This window comes from Lissotriton helveticus, chromosome 6, assembly GCF_964261635.1.
Source record: "Lissotriton helveticus chromosome 6, aLisHel1.1, whole genome shotgun sequence".
In the NCBI taxonomy this organism is placed as follows: Eukaryota; Metazoa; Chordata; class Amphibia; order Caudata; family Salamandridae; genus Lissotriton; species Lissotriton helveticus.
The window spans coordinates 977,130,663-977,144,051 of NC_136067.1; positions in this window are offsets into that span (position 1 = coordinate 977,130,663).

Below are 13,389 nucleotides of genomic sequence, written 5' to 3' on the forward strand. Positions count from 1 at the left end.
AGGCCCTCACCTCTATGGACTACATCCTTCTCAGGGACCTGAACTTCCACCTCGAGAACAACAACAACACCAACTCCACCACCCTGATCGACAACCTCGCTAACCTCGTGACAACACCCACCTACGCCGCCGGCCACACGCTTGACCCCATCTTCACCGCAAGCCCCCACGTCTTAATCAATCACACCACCGAACCCCACTGGACCGACCACCACTGCATCCACTTTACCTTCAGGAAGCCCACCACACACCACCGCACCCAACAGATGCCTTGGCGCTGTTGGAGAAAAGTCAACGCAGACCAACTAACCATCACCCTCACCCAGAGCCCACCCACAGACCCCACCAACCCGGATACCGCCGCCTGCAACATCAGAAAATGGATCGGCGACTGCTCTAACACCCTCGCCCCACTCAAAACACCTCCCAACTGCCACACCAGCAAGAAAGCCACCTGATTCACCGAAGATCTCCAGGCCTCCAAGCGAACATGCCAAAAACTGGAGAAGAACTGGCTCCACGAATGAACAACGGACAGCCACCCAGCCCACAAGAACGCCATCCGCAGACACCATCAATTCATCAGAACCGCCAAGAGAGCCTCATTCAAAGACCGCCTAGATAACAACGCACACAACAACAAAGAGTTCTTCAACATCGTGAAGGAGCTCTCCAACATCAATGACATTCTGCCCTCGCAAGAACTGTGCGACTCGCTGGCCACCTTCTTCCACCATAAGATCTCCGGCATCCAGGACAGCTTAAACGCCACGACCGCCCCGACGGCCACCGCCCCCTCGAACACCACCTGCACCAACCGCCTGCTATCCTGGACCAGCACTAACAATGAGGACACCAGCAAGATCATGAACACCATCCACTCCGGATCACCGTTAGACCCATGCACTCACCACATCTTCAACAAAGCCTGCACAGCCATTGCAACCCATCTCCGTAAAGTAATCAACATCTTCTTCAAGACAGCAACCTTCCCGGAAAGCTGGAAGCACGTCGAGATCAACACCTTACTCAAGAAACCTAAGGCGGACCCCAAGGACCTCAAGGGCTTCCAGCCCATATCCCTGCTCCTGTTCCCAGTGAAGGTCACAGAGAAAATCATCAACAAACAACTGACCCACTACCTTGAGAAGAACAGCATCCTGGACCCGTCCCGGTCTGGGTTCCGCAGCAACCACAGCACCAAAACCGCCCTCATTGTCGCCACCGATGAAATCAGAACCCTGCTTGACAACGGAGAAACAGCAGCCCTCATCCTCCTCCACCTATCAGCCGCCTTTGACATGGTCAGCCACCACACATTGCATACACGCCTACACGACACCGGAATCCAAGGGAAGGCCCTGGACTGGACCACATCCTTCCTCTACGGCAGAACACAGAGCGTCTGCCTCCCCCCTTCTGCTCCAACACCACCGAGATGATCTGCGGCGTACCCCAGGGCTCCTCCCTCAGCCCGACACTGTTTAACATCTACATGGCGCCCCTCGCCCGCGTCACCCGACAGCACAACCTCAACATAATCTCCTACTTCGGCAACACCCAGCAGATCCTCTCCCTCACCAAAGACCCTCACACCGCCAAAACCAACTTCCACAACGGAATGAAGGCCATCGCCGAATGGAGGAAGATCAGCCTGTAGTGTAGTTCCTATATTCCCAAAAGGCTCTGCGCATTGGAATAATATAAACAGCAGTGTAGACGTAGGACTGAGGTCGACTAGGTCTCTACTGACTATGTTAGACTTAATTAGTTTTGCCAGCTAGCTCAGAGGTCACTAGAAACTTTCTCGAATGTTCAGGAAAGAGTTAACTCTCTGGATTTAGACAAGAAGGGATTAGCTTCTGACAACCGCATAAACATGACAACTTTGCTCCCTCAGAATAAAGAGTGTATCTCTAGAGTTGTGTGAAAACAATAGACAACTATTTCACTCAGTCAATCGTGCGTACTTAGTTTCACCAGAGTGCAGAGAAATAGAGAGACGGGCGTTTTCAATAAAAGGTGTTATTTTATTGAGCAGTCTTCTTTCTCATGCAAGAGAAATGAATTGCCACTATTGTTCAAGTTCGAGTTCAAGTTCATGCATTTATAAAGCGCACTACTCACCCAGAGGGTCTCAAGGCGCTGGAGGGAGGGGTTTATTTTTTATCGAATAGCCATGTTTTCAGTTCTTTTCTGAAGGAGATGTGATTCTGAGTAAGGCGGAGGTGGGTGGGGAGTGAGTTCCAGGTCTTGGCAGCCAGGAAGGAGAAGGATCTGCCACCCATGGTGGTTTTTCGGATGCGCGGGACTGCGGCGAGGGCTTGGTTGGATGATCTTAGTTGGCGGGTGGGATAGTAGAAGGACAGTCGGGTGTTGAGGCATTCGGGTCCTAGATTATAAAGGGCCTTGTGTGCGTGGGTAAGAAGGCGGAAAGTAATTCTTTTGTTGACGGGAAGCCAGTGGAGGTTTTTTAAGTGGCCGGTGATGTGCTCTTGGCGCGGGATGTCTAATATGAGTCTCGCTGATGCGTTTTGGATGCGCTGGAGCTTTTTCTGCAATTTTGTTGTAATTCCGGCGTAGAGTGTGTTGCCATAGTCCAGTCGACTCGTGACCAGTGCATGGGTGACAGTCTTTCTAGTTTCGTGGGGGATCCAGCGGAAGATCTTTTTGAGAATGCGAAGGACGTTGAAGCAGGAGGACGATACGGCATTGACTTGTCTGGACATTGAGAGGGAGGAGTCTAGAATGAAGCCAAGGTTACGTGCATGGTCTGTGGGTGTGGGCGCAGATCCCAAAGCGGAAGGCCACCAGGAGTCGTCCCAAGCTGAGGGGGAGGATCCTAGGATGAGCACCTCCGTTTTGTCTGAGTTGAGTTTTAAGCGGCTCTGTATCATCCATTCGGCTACTTCTTTCATGCCTTCGTGAAGGTTGTTTTTGGCGGTGTTGGGGTCTTTGGTGAGGGAAAGGATTAGCTGGGTGTCGTCGGCGTAGGAGATGATGTTGAGGTTGTGTTGGCGTGCGATGGGGGCGAGGGGACTCATGTAGACGTTGAAGAGGGTGGGACTGAGTGAGGAGCCTTGAGGTACGCCGCAGATGACTTCGGTGGGCTCTGAGTGGAATGGGGGGAGTCGAACTCTCTGTGTTCTCCCGGCTAGGAATGAGATGATCCAGTCCAAGGCTTTTCCTTGTATGCCGATGTTGTTGAGGCGTTGTATGAGGGTGTTGTGACAGACAGTGTCGAAGGCGGCGGAGAGGTCGAGTAGAATGAGGGCCACTGTTTCACCGTTGTCCAGGAGTGCTCGGATGTCGTCGGTCGCCGCAATGAGGGCGGTTTCGGTGCTGTGTTTGGCTCGAAAGCCGTTCTGTGACGGATCCAGGGAGTTGTTGGATTCAAGGAAGGCTGCTAGTTGGCTATTGACGGCTTTCTCGATGACTTTGGCCGGGAAAGGGAGGAGGGAAATGGGTCGGTAGTTTTTCAGATCTGAGGGGTCTGCTGTTGGTTTTTTCAGAAGGGCGCTGAGTTCGGCGTGTTTCCATATTTCTGGAAAGGTGGCGGAGTCGAAAGAGCAGTTGATGACATCGCGGAGTTGGGGAGCGATGATGGAGTCAGCTTTGTTGAAGATGTAGTGGGGGCAGGGGTCCAAAGGTGAGCCAGAGTGGATTGAGTTCATGAGGCGAATGGTGTCTTCAATGGTGACTGGGTTCCAGGAGTTGAGGTAGTTAGTTGGAGGGGTGGGATCTGAAGGGGGTGGGGGGAGTTGGTCATTGGGAGTATTCTTGAAGCTGTTGTGGATGTCGGAGATTTTGTTGTAGAAGAAGGAGGATAGCGCATCGCAGAGGTCTTGGGAGTTAGTGATGTCGTTGGATGCTGCGGGAGGGTTGGTGAATTCTTTGACGATATTGAAGAGTTCCTTGCTGTTGTGAGAATTGTTGTCGAGACGGTCCTTAAGTGCTGATTTCTTGGCGGATCGGATCAGTTGGTGGTGTTTGCGGGTGGCTGTCTTGAGGGAGGCCATGTTATCTGAGGTTGGTTCTTTTCTCCAACTCTTCTCCAGGGTGCGGCATGTCTTCTTGGAATTTTTAAGGTCATCATTGAACCAGGGAGCTTTTTTGCTGGATGATTTCGACTGGTGTTATTTCAGGGGTGCTAGTTCGTCCGCACTGTGGGTAATCCATTGCCTGAGGTTGGTGGCCGCTAGGTCTGGGTCCGTTGCCAGGGTGGGAGTGTTTTGGCTGAGTGATGTGAGGAGTTGTTCGGTGGTGATTTTGTTCCATTTTCTTTGGGGAATGGGTTGTGGACGGTTGTTGGCCAGGGTTGTTTTGTAGCTGAAGTGAACACAGCTATGATCCGTCCAGTGGAGGGCTGTAGTATGATCGAAGGAGATGTGCTTGCTGGAGGTGAAGATAGGGTCGAGCGTGTGTCCGGCTATGTGAGTGGGGGTGTCAACAAGTTGTTTGAGTCCGAGATTGGACAGGTTGTCCAGAAGGGTGGTGGTGTTGATGTCGAGAATGTTGTCAAGGTGGTAGTTGAGGTCTCCTAGAAGAATGTAGTTCTCGGAGGCGAGGGCGTGCAGGCTGACGAAGTCAGTGATGTCGTCGCTGAATTGAGATCGGGTGCCTGTGGGCCTGTAAATGAGGGTTCCTCTAAGTGTGGTCCTGGGGTCGGTGTGGATCTGAAAGTGGAGGTGTTCGGCGGTTGCAAGATTGTCGTCAGAGCTGGTTGTGATTCTGATGGTGTTTCTATGGACGATGGCGATGCCTCCTCCAGTTTTTTTTATTGGTGTGGTCTTTTCGAATGATCTTGTAAGTGTCCGGTATGGCTATGGCGATGTCGGGGGGCAGAAGATGCATTCATCCATGTTTCAGTAAGGAAGGCGATGTCAGGTGACGCAGTGTCGATTAGGTCCCAGAGTTCGGTTGCATGTCTGTGGACCGAGCGGGTGTTCAGTAGGAGGCATTTCAAGTCGTTGGGTTCGGAGCTGTGTGTGGAGGAAGTGTGTTTGGTGAGGGTCCTGACGCAGTTGAACTTACAGGAGAGGCAGGAGAATGGGCCGTGGGTACGTCCTGGGGTAGCTTCGCAGCAAAGTGGGGTGCGTCCGGCGTTCGGGGCGAAGAGAGTAGCGGCATCATAAGTTACTCTGGGGGGTTGGGAGCGGCAAGGAGCAGGGGGTCTGGCGCTGGGCGCGGTCCAGGCGCGGACGGGCGTAGACGGGCTTACCTTTGGCGCACCTTCGGCGCGGCCGCCGCGCGTGGACGCTGCGCGTGGGTTCATCTCTCTTAAATGGATAGTGGCGGGGCGGAGCGTGGGAGGGTCAGCTGGGAGGCGGTAGCGGGGAGGCGGGCCAGGGGAAAGCACAACAACAAAATGGTGGGAGGGATTCAAAGCGAAACCCAGCGCAATGCCCGCAATGAAGGAGGGCTTCCCAAAAATCAATACTGCACAAGCGCTATTATTTTAACCAGCAATTCAGTCAACAGAGCTGCGATATCACAAGCGCTATAAAGTACAATGCACAAGCTCTCACACAGGCGCTATACACTACGATGCACAAGCTCTACCATAAGCGCTATAACTACGATGCGGTTGCGCTATTGATTTACACAGCAATTTAGTCAATTCAGTCAACAGAGCTACGATACCAGACACGAGTGCTGAGTGAAAGTGCTTCAGCTGTGGGAGCGTGGGGGAGCGACCGTTCGGGATGAGGTCCAGGCGGTCACAGTCTTGCCTGGGGGGTGGAGATCCCTCTGTTCGTGAGTGGGAGGGTCAGCTGGGAGGCGGTAGCGGGGAGGCGGGCCAGGGGAAAGCACAACAACAAAATGGTGGGAGGGATTCAAAGCGAAACCCAGCGCAATGCCCGAAATGAAGGAGGGCTTCCCAAAAATCAATACTGCACAAGCGCTATTATTTTAACCAGCAATTCAGTCAACAGAGCTGCGATATCACAAGCGCTATAAAGTACAATGCACAAGCTCTCACACAGGCGCTATACACTACGATGCACAAGCTCTACCATAAGCGCTATAACTACGATGCGGTTGCGCTATTGATTTACACAGCAATTTAGTCAATTCAGTCAACAGAGCTACGATACCAGACACGAGTGCTGAGTGAAAGTGCTTCAGCTGTGGGAGCGTGGGGGAGCGACCGTTCGGGACGAGGTCCAGGCGGTCACAGTCTTGCCTGGGGGGTGGAGATCCCTCTGTTCGTGAGTGGGAGGGTCAGCTGGGAGGCGGGCCAGGGGAAAGCAGAACAACTAAATGGTGGGAGGGATTCAAAGCGAAACCCAGCGCAATGCCCGCAATGAAGGAGGGCTTCCCAAAAATCAATACTGCACAAGCGCTATTATTTTAACCAGCAATTCAGTCAACAGAGCTGCGATATCACAAGCGCTATAAAGTACAATGCACAAGCTCTCCCACAGGCGCTATACACTACGATGCACAAGCTCTACCATAAGCGCTATAACTACGATGCGGTTGCGCTATTGATTTACACAGCAATTTAGTCAATTCAGTCAACAGAGCTACGATACCAGACACGAGTGCTGAGTGAAAGTGCTTCAGCTGTGGGAGCGTGGGGGAGCGACCGTTCGGGACAAGGTCCAGGCGGTCACAGTCTTGCCTGGGGGGTGGAGATCCCTCTGTTCGTGAGTGGGAGGGTCAGCTGGGAGGCGGTAGCGGGGAGGCGGGCCAGGGGAAAGCACAACAACAAAATGGTGGGAGGGATTCAAAGCGAAACCCAGCGCAATGCCCGCAATGAAGGAGGGCTTTCCAAAAATCAATACTGCACAAGCGCTATTATTTTAACCAGCAATTCAGTCAACAGAGCTGCGATATCACAAGCGCTATAAAGTACAATGCACAAGCTCTCACACAGGCGCTATACACTACGATGCACAAGCTCTACCATAAGCGATATAACTACGATGCGGTTGCGCTATTGATTTACACAGCAATTTAGTCAATTCAGTCAACAGAGCTACGATACCAGACACGAGTGCTGAGTGAAAGTGCTTCAGCTGTGGGAGCGTGGGGGAGCGACCGTTCGGGACGAGGTCCAGTATTGCAATACTTATCATAAAGTAAAGTGCGTACAGTAAAAGGAGTATTATGAAATAATACTGTAAAAGCATTGATATGGTTTCTTAGCCATATGATACTTTAAAATGGATCAAATATATACATACATAAAAACATTGACTAACGTACTCAACTGGTGCTTCTAACTATGCCTACCCCGGTGTACCTGACCTAAGCCTAATACGTGGGAATGAGTAAGTAAGTAGCAGTTTAAGTTAAGTTGGTTTTCGCCAAGGATCTGAATCAAGAATTCTCTTAAGGGTTTAGTCAGCTCCGTACCTTGGTAATAGAATGTAGGAGGTCTGGTATCTCTCTCTCAGGACTCGATATCCCAGCAACCCGCAAGGGTGACTGGAAACACCGGAGGTGGATTTCCTCGGCTGGAGAAAAAGACAGCGTCTCTCTCAGTGCGTCAAAAGGGAGGGGCGGCTTCCGTGGGCTCTCGCATCAGCTGGGCTCTCGGGCAAGTAGATAGCCGCTCTGCTCCAAACCACCGTGTGTTTGCTTAAGGCAATGTTGGTATATTTATACCTGAAAGGTGCCGGGTTTGACGTAAGGTTGGACATAAGACGTCACAAAGAACTAACAGTTCTTTCTGGACTCCAGGAGTTCTTGTGCAAATCAAAACAAGAGCAGGGGGAGTTCCCGGGCTGCTGGAGGCTTGGTTTGTTTAAAGAACGCGTTGTACTTTCTAGGAGTCTAGGGGAGTAGCCGTGCTGTATTTGGACTGCATGGGCTACTACTAAATATGGATATGATTCTTATGCCTTTATCAATCAATCAATCAATCAAGGACATTTATAGAGCGCACTACTTACCCCTAGGGTCTCAAGGCGCTGGGGGGAGGGGGGTGCCGTTACTGCTCGAACAGCCAGGTCTTCAGCTTCTTCCTGAAGGAGAGGTGGTCTTGGGTCAGGCGCAGGTCGGTCGGGAGGGAGTTCCAGGTCTTGGCGGCCAGGTAGGAGAAGGACCTTCCTCCTGTCGTTGCTCTTCGGATGCGGGGGACGGCGGCGAGGGCGTGGTTGGCTGATCGGAGGTGGCGTTTGGGAGCGTAGAAGTTGATTCGGTTGTTGAGGTAGCTCGGGCCTTGGTCGTGTAGAGCTTTGTGTGCGTGGGTGAGGAGGCGGAAGGTGATTCTTTTGTTGACGGGGAGCCAATGCAGGTCTCTCAGATGTCCGGAGATGTGGCTGGTTCGTGGGATGTCGAGGATGAGTCTGGCAGAGGCGTTCTGGATCCACTGGAGTCTCTTCTGGAGCTTGGCGGATATTGTTTGTTATAACCATATAAGGGCATACATCGTGAATATCGAATTAGGGTCCTAGATAGAAACAAAACAAGCCGACTGAAGCTGAACTCGGACAAGACGGAAGTCCTCATCCTCGGTTCCACCCCTTCAGCCTGGGACAACTCCTGGTGGCCAACAATGCTAGGAACAGCCACGACACGCACCGACCATGCACGCAACCTAGGGGTTATCCTCGACTCCACCCTCTCCATGACTAAGCAGGTCAACGCTGTCTCCTCCTCCTGCTTCAACACCCTCTGAATGCTCCGCAGGATCTTCAAGTGGCCCCCCACTGAAACGAGAATAACAGTCACCCAGGCCCTCGTAACCAGAGACTGGACTACAGAAAGCCCTCTATGCAGGAACAACGGCCAAACTCCTAAGACGACTGCAACGCATCCAGAACGCCTCGGCACGTCTGATATTCAACATACCCCGCCGCTGCCACATCATGCCCCACCTGAGAGACCTACACTGGCTCCCTGTCAACAAGAGGGTAACCTTCAAGCTCCTTATCCACGCACACACAGCTCTCCACAACACCGGCCCAGCATACCTCAACAGACGACTCAGCTTCTACACCTCCACCCGTCACCTCCACCCGCCAGCTCTGCTCCGCCGGCATCGCCGTCACCACAGTCCCCCGCATCCAAAGAATGACTGCCGGTGGCAGATCCTTCTCCCACCTCTCCGCCAAGACCTGGAACAACCCCTCACCAACCTACGGCAGACCCAAGACCTACTGGCCTTCAGAAGACTCCTCAAAACCTGGCTCTTCAATCAGTAGCAGCACCCCCCCTCCCCAGCGCCTTAAGACCTTCAGGGGTATGTAGTGCACTCTAAAAGTACCTTGATTGATTGATTATTATGTATTTTATATGTATGTTTTTATAATTTATGTTAATTATTGTACTAGTTTTAAAATATATGTATTACATTTTTAGAAGTTAGTAATATTTTTTTTTGTAAATTATGTGTTTTAGTATTGTAGCTGGTTGTGGGTTTATAGGGGAATAGGGTGGGTAGTAATTTAATTTTAGTAAATGTATGACATTTTTTTTAGGAATTATTAAATATTTTTAAATATATTTTGCGTTTTAGTTCTGTAGTAGGATGTGGGTATATGAGGGAATAGGTTGGGAAGTAATTTATTTGTAATTAAGTTATTATTTTTATTTTATTTTTTGGTATTGATTATTATTTTTATGTTAAATAATTATTAATTGGTAATTCATTTTTATTAATTGGTAATTCATTTTTGTTAATTGATTAATTGGTAATTATGTTAAGTGTATTAATGTATTATTGAAGTGTGTTGTGAGGTTATAGGGTAATAGGGTGGGAAGTAATTTAGTTGTAATTAAGTCATTATTTATTTTAGTGTTGAGTATTGATGATTAAATTATTAATTAATTATTAATTGGTAATACATTTTTAATAATTAATATTTTTTTAAATTAATGAATGGCTCATTTATTATTAATTGGCTCATTTATTATTAATTGGTAATTGAATTTGTTTATTTATAATTGATTGGTATTGATCAATTTTGTATTGTTAATTCTCTTTCTTTTACTAAATGTTTTTTATTAATTATTGTTTTTGGTATTAAAAATTAATTTGTTTGGTAATACATTTTTTATAATATTATTTAATTGTATAGTAATTTTAACCCTTACGCTACCCAGCACTTTCCCTACTTTTGCACCCTCTGTGGTTGGAATAGTAATTTTAACACCTATGCTATACAACACTTTCCCTACAGTTGTACCCTCTGGAGTTGGAATAGTAATTTTAACCCCTACGCTATCCAACACTTTCCCTACTGTTGCACCCTCTGGAGTTGGAATAGTAATTTTAACCCTTACGCTATCCAACACTTTCCCTACCGTTGCACCCTCTGGAGTTGGAATAGTAATTTTAACCCCTACGCTATCCAACACTTTCCCTACTGAACCCCCCTTTGGAGTTGGAATAGTAATTTTAACCCATACGCTATCCAACACTTTCCCTACTGTTGCACCCTCTGGAGTTGAAATAGTTATTTTAACCCCTATGCTATCCAACACTTCCCTACTGATGCACTCTCTGGAGTTGGAATAGTAATTTTAATTCCTACGCTATCCAACACTTTCCTTACTGTTGCACTCTATGGAGTTGGAATAGTAATTTTTACCCCTACGGTATCCAAGATTTACTGTTTTAGTTAATGTAGTGTATAATTTATTTAAAATTATTTTTTATAATTTGTTATATATAGTTTTGATATTTGTATTTATATTAATGTTGTATGTTTACGTAAGTATTTATAATTTATCAAATGTTTTTTAATAATTTATAAGTTATTAGAGTAATTAATTGTAAATATTATTAAGTATATATATTATATTTTATATGTATATGTTAATTTTTTTTACATTATGGGTCCGATTCCAATTTGGTAAAATCCCTTAAAAATAGCCGTACGGAGCATATTCCCCATACAAATCGTACCCTTAAACGTCCCCGTACGTACGATGAAGTACGATTCTGACCCAATGTAGATCTCCGTACAAATCGTACGAAAGACCATAAGACTTAAAAATCCATACGAATCGCATTCGGAACATGCAGTACACGACGTCCGTACGGATCGAAGCAGCATTTTCCGACCCAGCAAGTACGATTTGTCTCGTCAACACTCCGTACGACTCTTTTTCTACGGGAGCTCAAAACGTCTGGAAAAGCAGATTTCGACTCGAACCGCATATGAAACGGACCCCCCGGGTACGGTGCGTACACCCCATGATTGCAGGGGTATGGTGCATAGGGGTACTGTGCGTAGGGGTACAGTGCGTACACCCCATGATTGCAGGGGTACGGTGCGTATGTGATTGTGTGGCTCTCCGTACGAAACGCTCATATACGACCTTTTCTGTATTAATCGCGTTCTCCTTCCCCGGTCCGGATCGTACTTGGCGGGTCGTACAGCATGTTTACGATTCGTATGGTTCACTGTGAGGGTCCGTGTCGTACGGATTTTCCCTTGCCTTTCGTACGGTTCGCAACGATTCGGCCGTATATTTTTCAAACGAATCGTACTACGCGATTCAGACGGAATTGTACGAGTCGTACGGAAAGGGCTATGGATTCGATTCGGTCGTACGATTGGTTTACCGAATCGGAATCGGTCCCAATATGTAATACTTGTTTTAAACATATTTTTAACTATGTTTATTTTAATCATATGTATTATTTATTCATTTTATATTATTTTTAAACATAAAAAAACAATATTTTTTACAATAATATTTTTTACGATATTTTTTCAATAATATTTTGGGTACTTACCTTAATGTAGATAGGACTTAGATATTGTTAATATTCATATTCCGCCTCGATATTTTTGACCTCGATAATATGTCGGACATTCATCTAAAATAACTTTCCCAAAAAAAGATATGTACAGATAATCAATGCCACTGCTATTCAACTGCTAATCACCCCATACTAGGAAGAGCAGCAATCAGTGTCCCCAGCTTACAAGTAAAAAAAAACGAATAAGCGGCTCGGTGGGCAAAACTTTCTCACAATTGTATCTTGGAACATAACTGGCTTATAAAAAATTGCAAATCAAGAAACTCAAAACTTTTTCCAAAATGGGATATATTTTGCTTCCAGGAGACATCGTGCAAAACTTCAATTCACACCAACTTTTACCAAGTTTTTGTCACCTCTTGCATACAAGATTTGGCTAGCTGCCTGGTTGCATTTCAATATATATCTCAATAGCCATAGAAGTTACTGTCAAACGTCTGAAAACAACTTGCCCATTTTATCAAGCTGTTGTAATTGAAAATTTAGGGACAAATGTATCATAGTAAGGTATTGCCATTGCATTGTAACAATGACAATGCAATACTAAAATCAAATTGCATGACCCTGTGTTGCTTGGTAAATCCAGAGTAATATAAGGCAATGCAAGTTGCTCTCTTAAGTTACCCTGGGAAGGAGTTCCTTGGGTGGAGCGTGACTGTGCCAATGCATCCATTCATGGATTTTGACACGTTCCCAGATTTACCAAGACTGGTAGTCCTGGAAATGCTGCAAAATGCTATGCCTTTCCAGGGGAGTCACAAAAAGGAGAAATATCTTTATTTTTCCTTGTTTCTTCTTTCAAAGTGTGCTGTATTCTGTAAATGTAAATGTAAATGTCATGGTACTTATGGAGCGCACTGTCACCAGACGGTCACCTTGCAGTGTCGCCTATTCGGCTTCCTGGCACTGATACTCATACCGCTGTGGAACCCCTCCTGGCTTTCCCTGTGAAGTGTCCACTCCTGGGAAACCCCAGGGTGGAGCCAGGCATCCCTAGCGCTGTTGGGGCCGGTGTGGAGGCTAAGCAAGCTATTGCCCAGAGTTGCAGCGTGGGGCCCGTCATTAGAATAGGCACCAAGGCGAGAATTAACAGGTCTGAGGGAATTGAGCCCGAGACCCCGCCGAGGCGGGAATCGAACCCTGGTCCCTGGCCAGAACTCTGCATCAGGGTCTGCCGCTCTAACCATTGAGCCACACTCCTCCACTCCTCCAGCATACTTGAGAAGAGGAAACCCCTCAGAGGATTTTTTGTGCGGAAAGAGGTTCCTTCCTACACAAAAATAAAAATGTCTGCATCGTACGCACCCTTCCACCATGGTGCAAGGGTGTTTGCACTGCTGCTAGACAGTTGATTATGCACCAGCGCAGGCAGAGATCAGGAATGGCCATATATAAATATGGTGCATTCCTGTCCTCTCCCTTTCACACAGTGCAATGCAGCAAGTTGTCTTGCTTCATTGCATTGCGTTGATTAATCTGGCCCTCAGCACTTAATACATGAGTGTATAATATAGTGCTGATAAACATTAAGTCAAAAATACACAATACTGATAAAAAAATATGCCATTACGTTGACAATCTTGTTTGTAACTATGCCAATCTAGAGGTGTTTACAACCTGTGGAGTAGCTTTAAATTAGATCTACCCTATTATTACTGATT